The following is a 12,718-nucleotide window of genomic DNA, read 5'->3' as shown; positions in this document are numbered from 1 at the left end:
ACTCCCCGTGTCCTCAAGTCCATTCTCTACATCTGGGTCTTTATTCCTGTCCTGACCCTAGGTTTTTCAGAACGACTTTTTTTTTTTTTTAGATTGCATATATATGTGTTAGCATACGGTATTTGTTTTTCTCTTTCTGACTTACTTCACTCTGTATGACAGACTTTAGGTCCATTTACCTTACTACAAATAACTCAATTTTGTTTCTTTTTATGGCTGAAAAACATTCCATTATATATATGTGCCATATCTTTTTTCTTTAAACATTTTTATTGGAGTATAATTGCTTTACAGTGGTGTGATGCCACATCTTCTTTATCCATTCATCTGTCAATGGTCACTTAGCCTTTTTCCATGTCCTCCTGGCTATGGTGGTACATGACTCTTTTTGAAATATGATTTTCTCAGGGTATATGACCAGTAGTGGGATTGCTGAGTCATATGGTAGCTCTATTTTTAGTATTTTAAGGAATCTCCAAACTGTTCTCCATAGTGGTTGTATCAATTTACATTCCCACCAACAGTGCAAGAGGCTTCCCTTTTCTCCACACCCTCTCTAGCATTTATTGTTTGTAGATTTTTTGATGATTGCCATTCTGTGTGAAGTGATACCTCATTGTAGTTTTGATTTGTATTTCTCTAATGATTAATGATGTTGAGCATTCTTTCATGTGTGTGTTGGCAGTCTGTATATCTTCTTTGGAGAAATGTCTATTTAGATCTTCTGCCCATTTTTGGATTGGGTTGTTTGTTTTTTTTTGTTATTGAGCTACATGAGCTGCTTGTAAATTTTGGAGATTAATCCTTTGTCAGTTGCTTCATTTGCAAATATTTTCTCCCATTCTGAGGGTTATCTTTTGGTCTTGTTTATGGTTTCCTTTGCTGTGCAAAAGTTTTTAAGTTTCATTAGGTCCCATTTGCTTATTTTTGGTTTTATTTCCATTTCTCTAGGAGGTGGGTCAAAAAGGATCTTGCTGTGATTTATGTCATAGAGTGTTCTGCATGTTTTCCTCTAAGAGTTTTATAGTGTCTGGCCTTATATTTAGGTCTTTAATCCATTTTGAGTTTATTTTTGTGTATGGTGTTAGGGAGTGTTCTAATTTCACACTTTACATGTGGCTGTCCAGTTTTCCCAGTACCACTATTGAAGAGGCTGCCTTTTCTCCATTGTGTATTCTTGTCTCCTTTATCAAAAATAAGGTGATCATATGTGTGTGGGTTTGTCTCTGTGCTTTCTATCCTGTTCCATTGATCTATATTTCTGTTTTTCTTCCAGTACCATCTGTCTTGATTACTGTAGCTCTGTAGTATAGTCTGAAGTCAGGGAACCTGATCCCTCCAGCTTCACTTTTCTTTCTCAAGATTGCTTTGGTTATATGGGGTCTTTTGTATTTCAATACAAATTGTGCAATTTTTTGTTCTAGTTCTGTGAAAAATGCCATTGGTATTTTGATAGGGATGGAATGGAATCTGTAGATTGCTTTGAGTAGTATAGTCATTTTCACAATGTTGATTCTTCCAATCCAAGAACATGGTATATCTCCTCATCTGTTTGTATCATCTTTAAATTCTTTCATCAGTGTCTTATAGTTTTCTGCATACAGGTCTTTTGTCTCCTTAGGTCGCTTTATTCCTAGGTATTTTATTCTTTTTGTTGCAATGGTAAGTGGGAGTCTTTCCTTAATTTCTATTTCAGATTTTTCATCATTAGTGTATAGGAATGAAAGAGATGTCTTGCATTAATTTTGTATCCTGCTATTTTACCATATTCAATGATTAGCTCTAGCAGTTTTCTGGTAGCATCTTTAGGATTCTCTACGTGTAGTATCATGTCATCTGCAAACAGAGTCAGCTTTACTTCTTCTTTTCTGATTTGGATTCCTTTTATTTCTTTTGCTTCTCTGATTGCTGTAGCTAGAACTTCCAAAACTATGTTGAATAATAGTGGTGAGAGTGGACACCCTTGTCTTGTTCCTGATCTTAGGGGAAAGGGTTTCAATTTTTCACCATTGAACAATGTTGGCTGTGGGTTTGTCATATATGGCCCTTATTATGTTGAGGTAATTTCCCTCTGTTCCTACTTTCCGGAGGGTTTTTATCATAAATTGGTGTTTAATTTTGTCAAAAGCTTTATCTGCATCTATTGAGAAGATCAAATTATTTTTCTCCTTCAATTTGTTAATACAGTTTGTCACATCGATTGATTTAATATATTGAAGATACCTTTCATTCCTGGGTTAAACCCCAATTGATCATTGTGTATGATCCTTTTAATGTGCTGTTGGATTCTGTCTGCTGGTATTTTGTTGAGGATTTTTGCATATAGGCTCATCAGTGATATTGACCTGTAGTTTTCTTTCTTTGTGACATCTTTGGCTGATTTTTGTATCAGGGTGATGGTGGCCTCGTAGAATGAGTTTGGTAGGGTTCCTCCCTCCACTATATTTTGGAAGAGTTTGTGAAGGATAAGTGTTAGCTCTTCTGTAAATGTTTGATAGAATTTGTCTGTGAAGCCATCTGGTCCTGGGTTTTTGCTTGTTGGAAAATTTTTAATCACAATCCCAATTTCAGTGCTTGTGATTGGTCTGTTTATATTTTCTATTTCGTCCTTGTTCAGTCTCAGAAAATTGTGCTTTTCTAAGAATTGGTCCATTTCATCCAGGTTGTCCATTTTATTGGCATTTAGTTTCTTGTAGTAATCTCTCATAATCCTTTGTATTTCTTCAGTGTTAGTTGTTACTTCTCCTTTCTCATTTCTAATTCTATTGATTTGAGTCTTCTCCCTTTTTTTCCTGATGACTCTGCCTAATGGTTTATCAATTGTGTTTATCTTCTCAAAGAACCAGCTTTTCATTTTATTGATCTTTGCTATTGTTTTCTTCATTTCTTTTTCATTTATTTCTGATTTGATATTTATGATTTCTTTCCTTCTGCTAACTTTAGGGTTTTTTTGTTCTTCTTTCACTAATTGCTTTCTGTGTAAGGTTAGGTTGTTTATTTGAGATGTTTCTTGTTTCTTGAGGTAGGATTGTATTGCTATAAACTTCCCTCTTAGAACTGCTTTTGCTGTGTTCCATAGGTTTTGGATCATCGTGTTTGCATTGTCATTTGTTTCTAGGTATTTTTTGATTTCCTTTTTGATTCTTCAGTGGTCTTTTGGTTATTTAGTAGTGTATTGTTTAGCTTCCATGTGTTTGTATTTTTTACAGATTTTTTTTCCTATAATTGATATCTAGTCTCATAGCTTTGTGGTTGGAAAAGATACTTGATACAATTTCAATTTTCTTAAATTTACCAAAGCTTGATTTGTGACCCAAGATATGATCTATCCTCAAAAGTGTTCCATGAGCACTTGGGAAGAAAGTGCATTCTGTTGTTTTTGGATGGAATGCCCTATAAATATCAATTAAGTCCATCTTGTTTAATGTGTCATTTAAAGCTGTGTTTCCTTATTGATTTTCATTTTGGTTGATCTGTCCATTGGTGAAAATGGGGTGTTAAATTCCCGTACTATTACTGTGTTACTGTCGATTTCTGCTTTTATGGCTGTTAGTATTTGCCTCATGTATTGAGGTGCTCCTATGTTGGGTGCATAAATATTAAAATTGTTATGTCTTCTTCTTGGACTGGTCCCTTGATCATTACGGAGTGTTCTTCTTTATTTTAAAGTCTATTTTGTCTGATTTGAGGATTGCTACTCCAGCTTTCTTTTGATTTCCATTTGCATGGAATATCTTTTTCCATCCCCTCACTTTCATTCTGTATGTGTCCCTAGGTCTGAAGTAGGTCTCTTGTAGACAGCATATATATGGGTCTTGTTTTTGTATCCACTCAGCCAGTCTATGTTTTTTGATTGGCACTTTTAATCCAATTACATTTAAGGTAGTTATCGATATGTATGTTCCTATTATCATTTTCTTAATTGTTTTCGGTTTGTTATTGTAGGTCTTTTCCTTCTCTTGTGTTTCATGCCTAGAGAAATTCTCTTAGCATTTGTTGTAAAGCTGGTTTGGTGGTGCTGAGTTCTCTTACCTTTTGCTTGCCTGTAAATGTCTTAATTTCTCTGTCGAATCTGAATGAGATCCTTGATGGGTAGAGTAATCTTGGTTGTAGGTTTTTCCCTTTCATCAGTTCAATCTGTCCTGCCACTCCCTTCTGTCTTGCAGAGTTTCAGCTGAAAGATCAGCTGTTGACCGTATGGGGATTCCCTTGTATGTTACTTGTTGTTTTTCCCTTGTTGCTTTTAATATTTTTTCATTGTATTTAATTTTTGATAGTTTGATTAATATGTGTCTTTGCGTGTTTCTGTTTGGATTTATCCTGTGTGGGACTCTGCACTTCCTGGACTTGATTGACCTTTTCATTCCCCATATTAGGGATGTTTTCAACTGTAATCTCTTCAAGTATTTTCTCAGTCTCTTTTTTTTTTTTTCTCTTCTTCTTCTGGGACCCCTATAATTCGAATGTTAGTGCATTTAATGTTGTGCCAGAACTCTCTGAGACTGTCTTCAAGACTTTTCTTTCTTTTTTCTTTATTCTGCTCTGCAGTAATTATTTCCACTCTTTTATCTTCCATGTCACTTATCCATTCTTCTGCCTCAGTTATTCTGCTATTGATTCCTTCTAGAGAATTTTTAATTTTGTTTATTGTGTTGTTCATCATTGTTTGTTTGCTCTTTAGTTCTTCTAGGTCCTTGTTAAAGGTTTTGTGTATTTTCTCTATTCTATTTCCAAGATTTTCGATCATCTTTACTATTATTACTCTGAATTCTTTTTCAGGTAGCCTGCATATTTCCCCTTCATTTGTTTGGTCTGGTGGGTTTTTACGTTGTTCCTTCATCTGCTGTGTGTTTCTCTGTCTCCCCATTTTGCTTAACTTATTGTGTTTTTGGTCTCCTTTTCACAGGCTGCAGGTTCATAGTTCACGTTGTTTCTGGTGTCTGCCCCCAGTGGCTAAGGTTTGTTCAGCAGGTATTTACACTTCCTGGTGGAGGGGACTGGTGCCTGTGTTATGGTGGATGAGGCTGGATCTTGTCTTTCTGGTGTGCAGGACTGTGTGTGGTGTTGTCTTTTGGGGTTTCTGTGACCTTATTATGATTTTAGGCAGTCTCTCTGTAATGGGTAAGGTTGTGTTCCTGTCTTGCTAGTTATTTGTCATAGGGTGTCCAGCACTGTAGCTTGCTGGTTGTTGAGTGGAGCTGGGTCTTAACATTGAGATGGAGATCTCTGGGAGATCTTTTGCTGTTTGATATTACGTGGAGCCTGGAAATCTCTGGCGGACCAATGTCTTGAACTCAGCTTTCCCACCTCAGAGGCACAGGCCTGACACCTGGCCAGAGCATCAAGACTCTGTTAACCCCATGGCTCAGAAGTAAAGGGAGAAAAAAAGAAAGTTATTAAAATAAAAAATTAAAATAATATTATAAATAATAAAAAAAATAAAAGTAATTAAAAAAAAAAAAGAAAGAAGAGAGTAACCTGATCATAAAACAAATCCACCGATGATAACAAGCGTTAAAAACTATACTAAAAAAAAACCCAAAAAATAAAAACAGGCAGATAGGACCCTAGGAGAAATGGTAAAAACAAAGCTATACCTACAAAATCACACAAAGTCCACTGCCTCAATTTTGGGATGATTCGTTGTCTATTCAGATATTCCAAGGTACATCAAGTTGATTCTGGGAGTTTAATCCACTGCTCCTGAGGGTTCTGGGAGAAATTTCTCTTTCTCTTCTTTGTTCTCACAGCTCCTGGGGTTCAGCTTTGAATTTGGACCCGCCACTTGTGTGGGTCGCCTGACGGTGACTTTTCCCCACCCAGACAGGATGGGGTTAAAGTAGTAGCTGATTCGGGGGCTCTGGCTCACTCAGGCTGGGCAGAGGTAGAGGTACAGAATGTGGGGTGAGCCTGCGGCTGCAGAGCCCAGCATGACATTGCACCAGCCTGAGGCACACCGTTTTTTCTCCCGGGGAAGTTTTCCCTGGATCACGGGACCCTAGCAGTGGTGGGCTGCACAGGCTCCTGGGAAGGGAGGTGTGGATAGTGACCTGTGCTTGCACACAGGCTTCTTGGTGGCAGCAGCAGCAGCCTTAGTGTCCCATGCCCGTCTCTGGGGTCCATGCTGATAGCCGTGGCTCGTGCCTGTCTCTGGAGCTCCTTTAAGCAGCGCTCTGAATCCCCTCTCCTCGCACACCAGGAAACAAAGAGGCAAGAAAAAGTCTCTTCCCTCTTCGGCAGCTCCAGACCTTTTCCCGGACTCCCTCCCAGCTAGCTGTGGTGCACTAGCCACCCCAGTCCTCTCCCTGTGCTCTGACCGAAGCCCGAGCCTCAGCTCCCAGCCCCCGCCCGCCCTGGCGGGTGAGCAGACAAGCCTCTTGGGCTGGTGAGTGCTGAGGTCTTCTGCTAGCATTCAGTAGGTGTTCTGTAGGAGTTGTTCCACGTGTACATGTATTTCTGATATATTTGTGGGGAGGAAGGTGATCTCCATGTCTTACTCCTCCACAATCTTGAAGGTCTCCTTCTCTATTTCTTCTTGACTTTCAAAATATGCCAATGATGAAGATGACCATCTTCTTACTTAATTCACTCATTTCACTATTCCATTAATTCATCCAAAGTTATTTATTGAGTTCTAATTTTATGTTTGTACTGTCCAAACATTAAAAACTCATCACTGAACAAATAATGATGGGGTCTCTGTCATACACAGTAAATTCAGGTAGCCAAGCTGTAACAGTAGAGGTTGTTTTAACAGATTTGCTTTGGGGACAAAACAACCATAAAATCTCGGTGACTTACAACAATAAAACAACATTTATTTCTTGTTCATGTTACATGTAGGGTGTGGTCACATGCAATCCTTATTTGTAAATTTCCATTCCAGGACCCAGACAGAAAGTAGAAACAAATGGTCTGGCAAAATGTATTAGTACCTCTTAAATATTCTTCTCCAGTCCATTATACATCATGCCTATTCATATCCTATTGGTCAAGGGATATTACACAGTCAAGTCTAATGTCAGTAGACCAGGAAATACATTGTCCTTTCATAAAGGGCCCATTGAACTCTATGGCAATAAGCATCAATTTACAATTCCCTTATAGGAAAGGAAGAATGAAAAACTGTGTGCAGTAAAACAATCTAGCACAAATGTTTACTCTTGTATTTTATCTACAAAGTCATCCTACAAATATCTAGAAAAGCTGGCTCAGTTTTTAAATATCAACAATAATGCTGTCACATTGCTAGTGATTTTTAAAAGTGACTTGAGGATGAGCATTACCATAAGAACTTTGGTTTATAATTTTTAAAATACAGTTATTTTTATCCTTTCTCAGGAACAGTATGAATTATCAATATACCTTATATTCTTATTTCTACTGGGAAATTTTGTATTAAGAAAAGAAGTTATACTTTTTGTACAGCATACAGAATAAATTCATTTATTAATTCATTAAAAGATGTTTTTTGAGTTTCTACAATATGCTACAAAAATAAGTGAGATACACAATCACAGCAAACAGATTGTCAAAGATGAAAATGCCTCATCTTTGGCCTCTTTCTCAACCCTACCCTCTACACCCAGACTAATACTGGATTCCAGGCTTCTTCCAACAGAGTTGTTCCAAAGCTGGTCCATGTGCTGCAAATCTGAATATATATCATTCCCCACAACCACAACCTATCTTGTTCTTTTCAATGGCATTTCATAGCCTTTAGGAAAAATTCAGACTTATTAATACAATTTATAGTGTCCTGTGCGCTCTGGGCTTTCCTCCCTCACTTTGCTCATTTCCTAGGATTCATTGCCATCTCACAACCTATGGCCACTCTGCCCTCTTTTCAGTTCCAAGATTCTATGCAATTTGATGTTTTCTCTTTTTGTACCCAGGAGGTGCCCCTCATCCATTCATACTTCTTGAAAGGACTTTCCTGATTCTTTAATGTAAATAGCATCCTATTTTCTTTGCTTATATCACCCTGTATTTTTCCATTATAACCATATCACGATCTGTACTTATAATATATTTGCAGCATTATTATTATTTTTTGATGTATCTTTTGCCTTTTAGACTTGGGTACTCAAAGTGTGATCCTGTGGACTGGAGCCAGTGGAGAACTCCTTGGTACTAGTTTGTGCAAGATAAGTATAAACACTGAGATAAGGATAAGCATTGAGATAGGGATTAGCCTTGAGATAAGGATAAGCATTCAGAAAGTTTGCTGCAATTTGACATGGCCAAGCCACTCAAGTTTCTAATCAGGGAGATGTTTCTGGCCAGCATATAAAACAGGGTGTTGTGAGTCACATATAGTGTAAGCTGTATTCTAATCACATGCAGTGGGACCACATTGCAACATGTGACATTTTCAGATTAGTTTGTGCCCTGTAACTCAAGTATATGTACAATTTTGAGAAAATGTAAGTTTTTGTATATTTTTATAATTTGTTATTTTTAGAAGCATGTATATTTTTATTGATACCTGCCTTTCAAATTATAGTTTAACAATATTAGTGATCGTAAGAAAATTTTCAATTTGCCTTATTTTCAACCTAAATTTACATAGGGAGAATTTACTGCATTGGGCTTGTTAAGAGGAGATATACATTCTGTGAATGCTACAGCAGTATTAACCAAGTGATGGAAGTCATTATGAAGAGCTGAAGACCAAGAGTTCATACTCATTTGACTTAGAAATACAATTCGTAGTATATTGCAATCATTCTTTTAAACCATAATTGAAGATAATGTGCTAAAACCACAGTGTATTATTTGTGGAGATATACTGGATAATTAAGGGATCAAAATTTAAGTGATATTTACATGAAGTATGTAAATAAATATGTTCAAAACCAAGAGTTCTTTGTAAAAAAGACTATTGCATTAAAAATCTGACAGAAACAGATGTTCAACATTTCACATATAAATACTGGTGCTATGTGGGCTTCTTATAATGTAACATTTTGGGTTGCTGAGACTAAATAAAACATATATACAATTGCTGACTCTAGCAAAATATGTTATTAAAGATATTTGTTTGGAGAAAAAGATATTTGCTTGGAAGAATCTGTGGTATGAGTTTAATCAAATATCACTTTCTAATGATACTGTGTATTAAGGAACAGAATGATGATATAGAAGACCAACTCATAGAATAATTAAAGCTAACAGAGTGCTTTTTAATTGAAAATAGACTAATGCACAGATACTGCTAACATAACAATTATCATACTGCATTTTCAGTTTGATGGGTGGAACTTTTTTTCTTCATCAGTGACTTAAAATGACTAGATCTGAACACCATAAAACTATGAATGGTTAACCAGTATATTTTGGAAATTAAGTTTTGTGTAGGAGTATGTTATGATAGTATAATATTTATGACAGAAAACATTTGGGTAATTTCTTAGATATAAAGTTGAGCTTGCACCAAAATGCAGATCAACACACTGCTTTGTTTATCAAAAAAGTCTTGCTCTGCAAAAAATGTCAGCTTAAATAGAGTGCTTAATAGCATAATAGTTTGTGAATTAAGTAAACACTAATAAATTGAATTTGATATTTTTTTAAATCAAATGATAATATGGAAGCTGATTATAAATTCACATGGTTACATGAAGAGGAATGATGGTTATGTAGAAGAAAAATTCTGTTAAATGTTTTAATTACTTAAAAAGAAATCTCTTAATATTTTAGTAAAATAAGAAACCAGTTTGGTTCCAACTTTTTAAACATATCCAATGATAGCCAGGATTACTTGTTTATATGATGCTTTATGTACATTTAATATTAGTACTTCTAGAAACGGTAGGAATGAAATGTTTTTCAATGGCAGATAAAATTGGAGGGCAAAAATCAAATTTAGGAGCTTTGTAAAAACTAGTTTTTACAGATTTTATGAAATTAATAACAACAATTATGAATTAGGTAGATGTTAATGTTACTGTTTCACACTTGCAAAAATTTATCACCAAAAATATAATTGAAAGTGTGATGTTTTTTATGTGTCAACTTGACTGGGCTAAGGGATGCTCAGACAGTGGGCGAAGTGTTATTTATGGGAATGTCTGTGAGCATGGTTCTAAAAGATTAGCATTTGAATTCATCAACTCAGTAAAGAAGGTCGCCTTTACCAATGTGGGTGGGTATCATCTAATCCATTGAGGGTCTGAAGAGAACAAAAGAAGGAAGGAGGGTGATTTCACTCTCTCTGGTTGAGTGGGAACATCCATTTTCTCCTAGCCTTTGACATCAGCACTCCTGATTCTGGAATTTGGACTTGGACCGGGACTTTGACATTGGTTTGCCTGGTTCTCTAACCTGAAACCAGCTTTCCTGGGCCTCCAGCCTGCAGGTAGCAGACTGTGGGTCCTCTCAGCCTCCTTAATCATGTCAGCCAATACTTTATTATAAATATCCTTCTATATATCTATATGAATCCTATTTTTTCTGTTTCTCTGACTAACTCTAATACGGATTTTGATACTGGAGTGGTTTTAGAGGGGAAGGATTTTAAGAATGAGTTTGCTGAATTGTTTCTGAGGTTTCTAGAATTGGCTCTCTAATCTAATTAGTTTTAAAGATGCCAAAGGCTTTATTTCCAGTAATAAAGACAGCACTGATATTACATGGTGTGAACTGTTTATAGAGATACACAAAATACTGCATTGGGTATTTAAACAACCACTCATCAGAAGCAAGAAGGTAGGTTACTCTGTATCTGATATTTTGGAACATTTTTGGAAAACTAAGGAATATGAAGGAAATGGTTGGTTGCTCCTAATGTTGCTGGACAAAGTGGTGAAAGAAAAACATGAACTCAGGGATTTGAATTCCCAGCTGAAGTGCTGTATAAGTGAGCTAAGAGCTTCTGTGTGTGTTCTGAAGGAGACCCTTATCTCCTGTAGCCACAGCGACTAAATTGCAGGAAATCAAATACAGAAGCTTATCCTGCAATTGGCTGAATTACATGTTGAACTCCCAGCCTCACAGGGTGTCTACTGTTAAAATGAGGACCTTGATTAGGAATAAGTGGGATTCTTTAAGTTGGGAAGAGGACTTGTGGGAAGACCAGATGAAGCTGGGGATGTTGGACTTCTAAATTATGATGAGTCCTTTTGCCAGTAGCAGAGGTCTTCCCACCTCCAGTGGATTGGCTTCCCCACCTTCAGTGGCAGCAGCATCTTCACACTCAGTGGTAGCAGCCCTTCTACTTCAGATTGAAGGGCTTAACTCTGTATTGCCTGAGAAAACAGCAATGGCCTCCCTTGAGGCAGTTGTCATGTAAGACAATTCTGATTCTCCTCCAGGATCCACCCCACCACTCCTCTTTGCTTCAGTACCTATAAAAGGACTCAACTCCTAAGAGGTCCCTAAAGATGAGGTAAAAAGTGTGACCCATGAGGAGATGTGCTACACTTTAAAAGAACTATTTGACCTTTCTCACTTATACAAGCAGAAGTCCAGGGAACTTGGGTGGGAATGGATACTAAAGTTGGTGTTAGATAATGGGGGGGAGGAGCATAAATGTGGATCAGGACAAATTCATTGATATGGGTCCACTAAGCAGAGATTCTGCATTTAATGTTGCAGTTTGAGGGATTATAAAGGGCTCTAACAGTTGTTTTTGATTGAGTTGTTGAAATATGGACCAAAAGATGACCCACCTTAGTGAAGTGGAAATTTTCCACCTGCCTTAGTTTCATGTAGAGGAAGGGATTGAAAGGTTTAGGGAGAATGGACTATTAGAATGGATTTGTAGGTTAATACCTAGTCACTCACACTGAAGACGTAAGACACATGAAGACATGTCCAGAAGACATAACTTTCACCAATATTTTGAGAAATAAATTTGTAAGGGGAGCCCCAGCATCCCTGAAAAACTCCATATCTACTCTTCCCTATAGTTCAGACCTTACAGTAGGAACAGTAGCCACTGAGTTGGAAAAGCTAAAAGCAATGAAAGGAATTGGATCCAGAGGTGGCAGGGGTCAATTGGCAGCATTCCACCACCAAAGGCAAGGTGGGTGTGGTTATCATAATGGACAGCAGAGTCAAAGCAGCAATCAAACTAGTCTGACTCATGCAGATTTATGGCATTGGTTAGTTAATCGTGGAGTTCCTAGAAGTGACATAAATAGGAAGTCTATTAAATTCTTACTTTATGTGTACAAACAGAAAAGTTCTAGGTCAAGTGTACTTGAATCATAAAAATGGAGTCAAGAGTCAGTCAATTTCCAGAATTGAGCCAATGCATAAACCCAGAACTCTTTGAATGAAGAGGTCAGGTCCTCTTGAGGAAGGATCCCTCTAAAATACTGAAAATTTATGTTATTTATCATTCTTCCAGACTTTTCTCCAAAGACCTCTGGCCTTTTACCAGGGTAACAATTGCATTGGGAAAATGGAAATCATCAGACACTTAAGAGTCTTCTAACTCTAAACTAACACCAATTTCAGGGGACCCAGAATGTCACTAACTGCCAGTCAGAGTAGGGGTTTACAGAAGTCACATGATCAATGGAGTTTTACTCAGGTCCTTCTCACAGTAAGTTGAGTGAGTCCCAAACCCATTCTTTGATTTCCCCAGTTCCCGAATGCATAGTTGGAATAGACATAATTAATAGCTGCCACAGTCCCCACATATTTGTTCTTTGACCTGTGCAGTGCAGGCTTTTATGTTGGGAAAGGCCAAGTAGAAGCCATTAGAAGT

This window comes from Aethalodelphis obliquidens, unplaced genomic scaffold (genome assembly GCF_003676395.1).
Source record: "Aethalodelphis obliquidens isolate GAN/ISIS:26980383/991018 unplaced genomic scaffold, ASM367639v1 scaffold1, whole genome shotgun sequence".
Taxonomy (NCBI): Eukaryota; Metazoa; Chordata; class Mammalia; order Artiodactyla; family Delphinidae; genus Aethalodelphis; species Aethalodelphis obliquidens.
Note: the sequence above shows the minus strand (reverse complement) of the source record.